Source organism: Macrobrachium nipponense, chromosome 8, assembly GCF_015104395.2.
Source record: "Macrobrachium nipponense isolate FS-2020 chromosome 8, ASM1510439v2, whole genome shotgun sequence".
NCBI lineage: Eukaryota > Metazoa > Arthropoda > Malacostraca > Decapoda > Palaemonidae > Macrobrachium > Macrobrachium nipponense.
Genome location: NC_087203.1, coordinates 76,262,286 through 76,272,285, shown reverse-complemented (window position 1 = coordinate 76,272,285; position 10,000 = coordinate 76,262,286). Strand labels below are relative to the sequence as shown.

The 10,000-nt window shown below is 40.6% G+C and overlaps 1 long non-coding RNA gene across 1 annotated transcript in view; it reads left to right on the top strand.

Moving 5' to 3' along the window:
• LOC135223297 (uncharacterized) overlaps nt 1-10,000 on the top strand; it is a 56,634-nt gene that overhangs the window by 9,338 nt on the left and 37,296 nt on the right. The gene's annotated exons all lie outside the window — the stretch shown is intronic.

The window sequence follows — 10,000 nt, the reverse complement described above, 5'->3', positions numbered from 1 at the left end:
TCAATAATAATAATAATAATAATAATAATAATACAATCTTTTTGGAAAGAATAATTTTTCTTGAGTTTTAGATCTTATAGATATGAAGTGAAGTTACGAAGGCACTTTTGATAATACGTTTTCCTTTTGGCAGGTTTAGGCTGGAGAGAAGACTAATACCCAAATTTAATGATGCTGGATGGAGGGGCGCCACAGAACCAGCTTTGACCTGAGATGAAACGAATGGAATACTGGAACAAAGGCAACAGTTTCATTGCCCTCGACAAAGCGGAATTATTAATAATAATAATAATAATAATAATATGTTTTATTTCAGCTCGGGGCCATATACATTGAGTATACAAGATACAGACAGTAACATACACAATCTAGATATGATAAAATAGAAAAAGAAAATGAATAATCGGCACTTATCCATAATATAGCTGAGGTAGCATAAAAGCTAGTAATCATCATACTGGTAATAACAGTAATAATATTGGTGAGAAAAAAAAAATGCATTGCGAGTAATAACAGTTGGTGCACATATTATATAACTCAAATTTCAACTAGAGACCTTAGGTGGTTACAGTAGTCAGGTCCAGAGGGCTTAATACATAAATTAAATGTAAATAAAACTTTAACTTGATAGGAATCACAGTAATAATGAAAAATTAAAATATCAGCTATAATGTAATAATGACAAACTGCAGATGACATCTTGCCAATACAGAGATTAAGTCCTTTAGGGGACAAAGGCCTCATTTTCCCATCTTTCCCACAATTTAGATCTTCTTCTTGCTTCACTCCTTAGGATGCTTTGTATGAGCGAGTTGCTGCTGTTTCTCACTCGGGTTACCAGACTGGACATTGTTCGCCTAACAATGATTTTTAAATTGTCCAGGTGGTTTTCAATGAACATCTGTGTGGCGGAGTGGTAGCGGGGAGTGTTTGTGAGGGCGTCTCGAATGTCATTGTGCACAACAGTGATGCGTCTCAAGGTCTCTGGGTATAGTTCGTCCAGAGGGAACACCCATAGATACTGTAGCAGTACGAGCGGAATAGAAGCAGTTTCACGTCTCGGTGACAGAAGGCAAACCTCCTTGCAATCATGTTGCCAGCTGCACATAGTTTACGACGCCTCTGTTCAATGTCTGCCGTATCTTTTAGGTCGTCGGTGATAATGTGACCCAAATACGGAAATTCGTGGCACAAATTCCAGCCGATGGCTTCCGAGGAAAATTTGAGGTTCTGCAATATGCTTAAGCGATCTCGGGAGCAGCGACATACACTGGGTCTTGGTTTCGTTGTAGATTATATCAAATTCCTCTGCATATTGGCGGCAAGTGTCGATGAGTCGTTGGAGACCTTGCACTGATGGGGAAATCAGAACCATATCGTCGGTGTAACAGAGGTTGTTTATAGTTGTTTCATTGACAGTGCATCCGATTGGGAGCGAGTTCAGTTTGACATCAAGTCATCTGTGTACGTATTAAACAGGTAAGGAGAGAGAATGCCCCCTTGCCGGAGCCCGTTTAGGGAGCCGAAGGTGTAAGATAACACGTTACCCCACCATTTGACACAGAATTGCGTGTGGAGAACCAGCAATGTAAAATGCCAATTAGGTACAGGGGTGTGCCCCTTTTATGCAGCTTCAGGAAGAGCTTCAGGTAGTTTACTCTGTCAAATGCTTTTCTCACATCTACAAAACAAAGGAAATAGGAGAGGCTGATGATAGGTAGTAATTAAGCAATTCTTTCAGTATGTAGATGCAGGTGTCGGTTGAGTGGTTTGCTTTAAACCCGAACTGGTTGTCAGTGGTGTGAAAAGGGGAGAAGTCTAACTAGAAGAACAGACTCAAGTATCTTCGATGCGATCGTTGTGATTGCAATCGGCCGGTAGTTGCCAGGGTCAGCTGCATCCTTTAGCTTGTTTTTGATTAATGGTATCAGGTGAACTAAGAGTAGGGAGTCTGGAAAAAACCGGTGAATTATGCACGCATTGAATAAGGCAGCTAGCAAAATGTAAATTATCGGATGGCAGAGTTTTGAAGGCCTCTGCAGGAAGACCATCACAGCCGGGCGATTTATTATTAGGTAGGCTGTTTATGGCATCGCTGATGTTACCTGGCGTAATACGGTCTGCAAAATGAAATTGAATGTTGTCAGTAAGGAGTTATCTACATCCCTTCGGGTGAATCTTGATCATTTATGCAATTCAGGATATTGTTGAAGTGATCGCCCCACATACTTGCAATAGCTTCGTCTCCGACTGCTTCCCCTACTCTCTGTGATAGCTTAGTTTGGGATTTAAAAGACTGGATATCTTTCCAAAGACGAGGATAATCACCAGATTCTAAGTTTCTAGACATTGCATCGGCTCTTAGTTGTTTTTCATTTAGCCTGCAGTGCTTAAGAGCAAGTTTGAACTGCGCTCTCGCCTGTCTCATTAGCAATGCAGTGTGCCCTTCCCTGGGGCTACCATTTTGCTCCACAGTAAAAACATTTCTCGTGAGTATGTATACAGATCTTTAACAAGTCATTCCATCCAGGTATATTACGAGAATTACCTTGACGAAATCTGTAGGCAGTCCTGCCCGAAGCAAGCAAAGCGGAGATTATGTTCGAATAGAATTCATTCAGATCCCTCTTGTGGTGGTCATTTCTACAATTTGTGTTAGTACAAAGTAAGGGCGTCTGCCGGTTGAACTATTGACCGCAACCTGGTTTCCGTGGTCGCCCTAAAGTCTCTGGTTTTCTGTTGGTTTTTAAAATCCCAGTTTACCGCTGGTGGTCGATCAGTTAGGGGGTTCACGGTAGGGAGGGTTGGGGTACTGAATGACACCTGTAATGGGATGTGATCGTAGCCCGTTGCAAGATCATAGCGAATATTGCAGGTCATATAGAATCATGAAGTTGTGGAGATGTGATGCAGTGGTCCAGCCAGGAAGTTGTAATAGCGTCCCGCTCTATTATGTACATATGAATAGGAGGAGGGAGGGAGGAGCATTACATCGCTAAGTGGAGAGCATGATTTTGACAGAAGCGAGTAAGTTCATTATAAAATTGTTTTGTGGGGTGAGAATTAAGGTCCCCGATTATACAAATATGATCAGCAGGAGAATCATGAATAATACTGTGTAATTCCCCTAGGATCATGCAGTAATGATCAAAATTATTGTTATTTTCCCATGGCATATAAACATTAATAATTAGGATAATCGAGTTCCCTACTGTCATTGAAGCCCCAGCAATCTGTCGCTCCTGTAGGTCATCACCTTTATCGTATTGTCTAACGATTTGTGCCACAGGAAAGAAAGGCCTCCTTTCGGGCGACCGGCTAGATTTGATCTGTAACTTGCATCGATGAAGTCGAGAAGGTTCTGTAGTCTTCATGAATTGAATCGCATATGGCAAGGTCATGGTGGCCAGAGGAGCGTTTTCTTGCAGTGCAATAATGCCTTTGAAGTTTTTGCAGAACATGTTTAGAAGAGGAATGTTCCGCTTGAGGCCAAAGATATTCCAAGAGATTATGTTTAATGTATCCATGACTATCACGAAGATGGAGTGAATGCGCTGATCATTTGGGTGGATGGGGGGTTAGCCAGGGGGAGTGGGCAGTCACTCGCCGTGGGGGTTGGCTGGCACTCGGTGGAAAACTGATAACCCTGTTGGAGTGTCAGTAAGTTCCCCTGGGGGTGGTTGATCCCGGATTAGTCTGTATCTTGAAACTAATATATTAGACCGAAATTCTCGCCTTTAAGAACGTCGAAGTGTTTGAAATAGGCAGGTAATCCTGTAAGCCACTTTATGTTTAATCCTGCATGGATTTCGTGAGAGATAGTGGGTCAGAGCCAGTGAGAAAACTTGACTCTCTCCACTATGGCATCAGCGTCACCGATGAGCGCAGATTGTGAATTACTACTGGCATCTCTTCTCAGGTGTCGGGTGTGAAACACGAATGTTGGGCTCCGGTCCAGCGGCCAAACGGGAGGTTCTTCTTCTTCTGCTTGTTTGTATCTGCCAGCCGCCAGACCCCTCATGATCAGTTTCATCTGCATCTACGATGGGGGGTGGGGGGGTTGGGGGGGAGAGATAGGGTGGGGAGGATTACGAGGGCTAGTAATCATCACCGGGGATATATCTTCCCGGAGGCACTGGGGAGGGAGAAGAGTTTTGGGGGTCAACAGTCCCCTCGGAACGGGGCAACTTCCGTGTTGCTGGGAGGCGAGGAAAAACTGGATGCCGCATTCGTAGTAGTCTGGTGGCTATCTGTGCGATTGTCTATCGATCCCTGCACTCCTTTGATCGCATCCCAGATCCGTGTGAGGTTATTTGATTTCCACCTTTTTAAGGCTGATTAGGATTCCTGTAGTCCTTTGATCACGTCCCAGATTCTTGATAAATTATCATTTGTCTCCTCAATTTTTTCAGAGTTTTTTTCCAATTATTTCTGAGAGAGATTTTAACTGTTTTTGAAGGCATTTTCTGCAGTGTGGTACCCGCAGGTAGGCTTAGGTCAGCAGGGCCCTTTTGGAGGCAGGTTGTAAGGGTCATCGGCGTATATTTTCCACCGAGCAGGTCCTTAGCCCACTTAGTGATATACGATATTTTTTTTGTGAGACGGACAAGTTCTTCGCGGATCGCTCCTTGAGAATGCTCTCTGGTATCAGATCTTTGCATTTCGTATATGCAACGTTGATTTCCTCATCGGAGAAGGCATCGCTGACATTGTTATAGCGGACTCGACGTCGGAACGGTTCGATTGGTATTGAATAAAGAAAAGACAATTGTTCGCGAGTACGGAACTTGTGTAGGGGCACAGGCACCGGTAGGTGCCAGGGTCACTTGCGCAACGGTTGGAGGTGGTCGGGTTGACATTTTTGCGGTAAGGGAGGGGTCAAGCACTAAACATACACTGCATTCTTTTACCCATTTCCCAGGACCAATAGGCCTTGAGAAGCTGTGATTTGAAAGATTTCTAAGGAAGGCACTGATTGGAGCAGAAAGAATATTAGATATCTGCCGTTGCACAACACTCTCCGGCTTACACGCCGGTATTACGTGGAGACACTATTAACACATTGCTTACTATAAGAGGTATAGTCACCAATGGCGAAAAACCCTTCTTTTCTGTGAAGAAACGCGAGAGAGAGACCTCCAACACGTCTTTTTTGAACGTGAGTTAATACTAGCTTGCATTAAGTAATTACTTTTTTTGTGGAAGTACAACTCTGTAGCCGATAAACATTTTGTTTCCGACGTATATGTACATCATACTTAATGTGCATGTTGCACATCCTTATTTGTCGGTTGCGTACTCCCTTACAGATCAGGTAGCCAGAGATCGTTCCCAGCTGCCGCCAGCGCGGAATCAGAGGGATGTATTTCTGGTGATAAGAAAATCGTTCCTCGATATAATGTGGTTCGGATCCCACAATAAGCTTTAGGTCCCGGTGTTAAGTAACCAGTTGGTTCCTAGCCACGTAGATAAAAATCTAATCCTTCGGGTCAGCCCTAGGAGAGCTGTTAATCAGCTCAATGGTATGGTTAAACAAATATATACTTGACTTACTTGGTGGTAAGACAGCTGTTGACCGAGTGTTTGTCACTCTATAGATATGACCTGATTGAGTATTTAGTAACAAAGACAGATAGTCACTTTAGATGCAAGGATTGCGAAGTTTCCTTTAAAACAACTGGAGGTTCTTTTACCCTGAATTTATTATAGTATATAATTGCCTTCATTTTTATAAATGAAGTGTTGGCAGTTGCCTCTGTAAATCATACTTTAGCATGCACATGATTGAAAAATGCAAACTTATGAAGTACAGCATTTGTAAGAAGATTTGCAACCTGCATATCGCAAGATGGGCAACTTATGATCGTTTGATTGTTAAATTACTCCTTTAAGGATGGTTCCGATACAACAGACAATCTGAGGAATTTTATGTGATTTGATCAACGTTCTCGATTGCGATGAACAAAAAGCCGCCTCGTGAACTGAGCTCGTTGGTACACAACATAAAGTTTTGTTATATTAAGGGGGAAAACAAATTACTACCTCGACCGTAGATTGGTTATCTTGTTTTATTATCGAGTACGAAACACTTTATTGGTAGATATATAGGATAAGCTGATAACAAGGGGCCCCTCAATATTTATAAGTCCTGAGAAACTTTGCAGTTAAATGATACTGGTCGTCACCCAGATGTCCAAAATAAAAGCATCTCTTGAGGGTATGATTTCCAATGGATAATGATATCATATACTTTTAAAATTTCCATTGGTTATTAATATCTACTGAGTGTATTTTCAAGACGGGAGAATAAGAAAAACTGTAATTCTCACGAACGACGATTTAAGTGGGTCTGACTAGGACCTAGATTAATTATCTCATTTTACTGTCTTTGTTGGAGTCTGGCGATGTTTTCATTCTTATGGATGGATCTTCGTATTGAAACATCAGTTAATTATGATCAATCCAAATTGCACATACGAATATTAAGAAGACAACACGCTGTTTACATTAGACCCACCCTTCCCAGTCTCATGTTTGAATTCCACCAAAGACAGTTATCGCCAGTGATCATTAAACCTCGGAAATATTTTTCTGGTATGTGGAATTTACCTTTTTGCAATGCTTCGAACGTTATTTTATTCTTGAATAAAAACAAGCGTTATCTCGCAACTTCATCGACACGAGACAAAAAGTTATGAAGGAAAAACTAGAGAAATTCCAAGGCATATCCTCAATTTCTTAAAGCAACCATGCACGAAGACGTACTTGTAAAATGTGCTACTTAAAATGTGAATTTTAAAAGACTTGCTTTTTAGTGATGAAAAGAGCCTAGGGGCAGAGGCCTTAGGAAGGCGCCGTTCTGTACACATCATTCCGCAGCGCCTCAGGAGGAAGTCTCGACGGTAATTGCCAATCTCAGATATGTAATTTATGATCTGATGAGCTGCCTAACTCGGGCCAGTGTTTACCAAAAGGAAATTGTCTTCGACGGATTGAATATAGTGGAAGGGATGAGAAATACGAAAAAGGAGACAGTTAGGCAGACTATTTAATTCAAGCCTTTTCCCTGTAAAGACCAATTTCAAGACAAATATACAGAGAAAAAATTCAGTAACATTCCCTGTAAAGATCCATTTCAGAACAAATAGACAATCTGTCCTCTATCCTGATAAAACGCATCTCAGGACAAATAGACAATTCAGTCCTCTATTCTGAAAAGACCCATTTCAAGAAGAATAGATAGACAGAAAATCCAATCCACTTACTGAAAGGCTCATTTCAGGACAAACAGATAATTAGACAATTCAGTCCTCTTCCCTGTGAAGACTCATTTTCAGCTCAGTCTTCTTCCTTGTGAAGACCCATTTCAAGCGAGACACAATTCAGTCTTCTTCCCTGTAAAGACCCGTTTCAGGACAGACAGACAGACAATTCAGTCTTGTCTCCTTCAAAGGCTCATATAATTTAGACGTTCATTACGCTGCAATTTGTGGACAGGCGTTTAAGATCGGTCCCAGCATTATCATCTCGTTAACATAGCATCAATAGAAGCTATTAAAGAGTTACAAAAAATGACATCAAAATTATAGTATTTCCTTACTATCCTGAGTATGCAGTACAAAGCTCTGACAACAATTGAGGTAAGATAGATATCAACGGGAATCATCAGGAAAGTCACATTAAAATTAGAATAGAAACACAGAGTTACGAAGATCTTACAAGATCTATGTGGTAAACAGAGTCAGATACAGCATCTTAACTGAACATGTCGGAACTCGTTCATAGCCGTTCAGAAAACCCGTATTTAGCTTAATTGGTTTTCGATTAAGCTGACCTGGACGCTTACCATAGGGCGGCCTCTAATTATGGCAAGGTATTAAAGGGTAAAGGAGGCTTATTGTGGACCTCTGTAGTCGTTCAAATGAGACATCAGTTGCATCTCAGCGTACGGTAAAGAAGCACTAGAAATCTAAGAAATATTGTCAGATTCCCGGTCTCTAAAGCAAGCGCTTACCAGGAAGCAGCTGTAAAGAAGGGTTAAGATGTCTTGAGCCAACTTGGCCAGCTGAGTGCCTCCCTAAAGCTCGAGGATTGGCAGAGTTTTCACGTTTTCTTTGTTCAGCAACAACCTTGTTTTTGAATCTTCACAGACAGGGATTTCTCTCTGTGAAATTACCTCGCTTAGTTTATGTGTCCGTTTATTCATTTTCTTGCCTTTTCGCAAGGAGGTGAAGGCAAAGGAAGGGATTACATTAAAAGAGGGAGAAAGGGATACTATATTCTCAGGAGTGTCAAAAACCACGCAAAGAGAGACTCATACAATAGTCTATTTTTCAAATTACGAAATTGAAAGTAACCAGTTAAAAAAAAAATAGAGGAAAAGTGACTGTAAGCTATAATATTTGTTTTTGATTAAAAGTAGACAAATCTATTCTAGTGACTAAATAGCACCAGCTTATTTTGAGGATTCCTGTTTTTTTTCTATTTTTCAAGTCGCACAAATCTTAAATATGAACTGTAATGATAATACGACTTCATCATGAAGGGATTGGCAGGGTAACACACCAACAGAGATTCCACTAACTATCACTTACTTCGTCAGATATTGATCAAAAGATTGTGAAGTCACATGATAATGCTGATGAGATTAAACCCCGCTTGACAAGGCAGTTTCGTCGTTTAGATGAAACATTTTCTTTCCTCCTCCAGTTCCACAATGGACGAGTGGGTTTCGCGCTCGGCTACTAATCCGGTGGTGCGATGTTCAATTCTCGGCTCGACCAACGCGAAACCAGATGAATTTATTTCTGGTGATAGAAATTAATTTCTCGAGATAATGTGGTTCGGATCCCACAATAAGCTGTAGGTCTCGTTGCTAGGTAACCAATTGATTCCTAGTTACGTAAAAATATCTAATCCTTCGGGCCAGCCCTAGGAGAGCTGTTAATCAGCTCAGTGGTCTGGTAAAACTAAGATATACGTAACTGTTTTTTTCCTCCTCCAGTGACATCTGTTGACCCGTAACCTAAACCTGAAGCTGAAATGAAGCCCTGTTTAGGGGGAGAGTTCCTATAAAATGTTAGGTCGCCGTTTATTGAGGCTACTAGGCTATCAGCCTTGCCTAGACACCATACAACCACGTTTCCAGTTATCTGTTGGCATCTTGCCGCAAAAATTGGCGTAAGAGGCCGTTGCTTTGTTTCCTGGCATAAGAGGTTAATATTTATTTTAGCATCAGAAGTCAATATTTTTTGTAGCATAAGAGGTCTTTGTTTTTTCTGTTATGGGAAGCCATTATTCTTTTAGCATTAGAAGCCAATCATATTTTTCTATTATAAGAAGCCACTGAATCTTCCGGTGTAAGACGACTGTTTTTGTAGCATAGGGAGCCAGTTTTTTTTTTTTTTTTTTTTTTTAGCATAAGAAGGCAGTATTTTTTCTAAAGGAACTAGTTGTTTTTCAGTTTTTTCAAGTTTTTACCATTTTTTTCTAGTATTAAAAGAAATTTTTTCTTATTTATGTTTTTAAGAAGCCAGTATTTTTCTCTTGCCTAAGAATCCAGTACTTAAACATGAGATGCCACTATTCTCTTTATAACTGCAAAGTTGAGGCCATTTATGTTAGCTGAAACGATTCCATGTAGGTATAAAACATTGGACACCAGTATTAGTGAATTAGTAGTAACCAAATGCAAATTGCTGAAGAGTTGAGAAGGTGTAGTATAAAGAGCTGTTTAAGGGCATTGAATTCTTTAGTCTTACTTCCATTGCTGCTCCTTTGCGTATAATATATCTGCTTCTTTCTTCAACCTTTATTATTCATCATTTCTCTTTTTATATTGTTTGTGGGCTATTCTTTTGGGTTAAATCTTGCTCAAGCAAGATAATGGACCTTCGGTCGTTTTTCATATGATGTTGTTTATATTTTGAACAGTATATGGAACCCTTTATAGTCGTTACTCGTCTTTTGATATTTTAATTCCGTCACATCATTATCCATT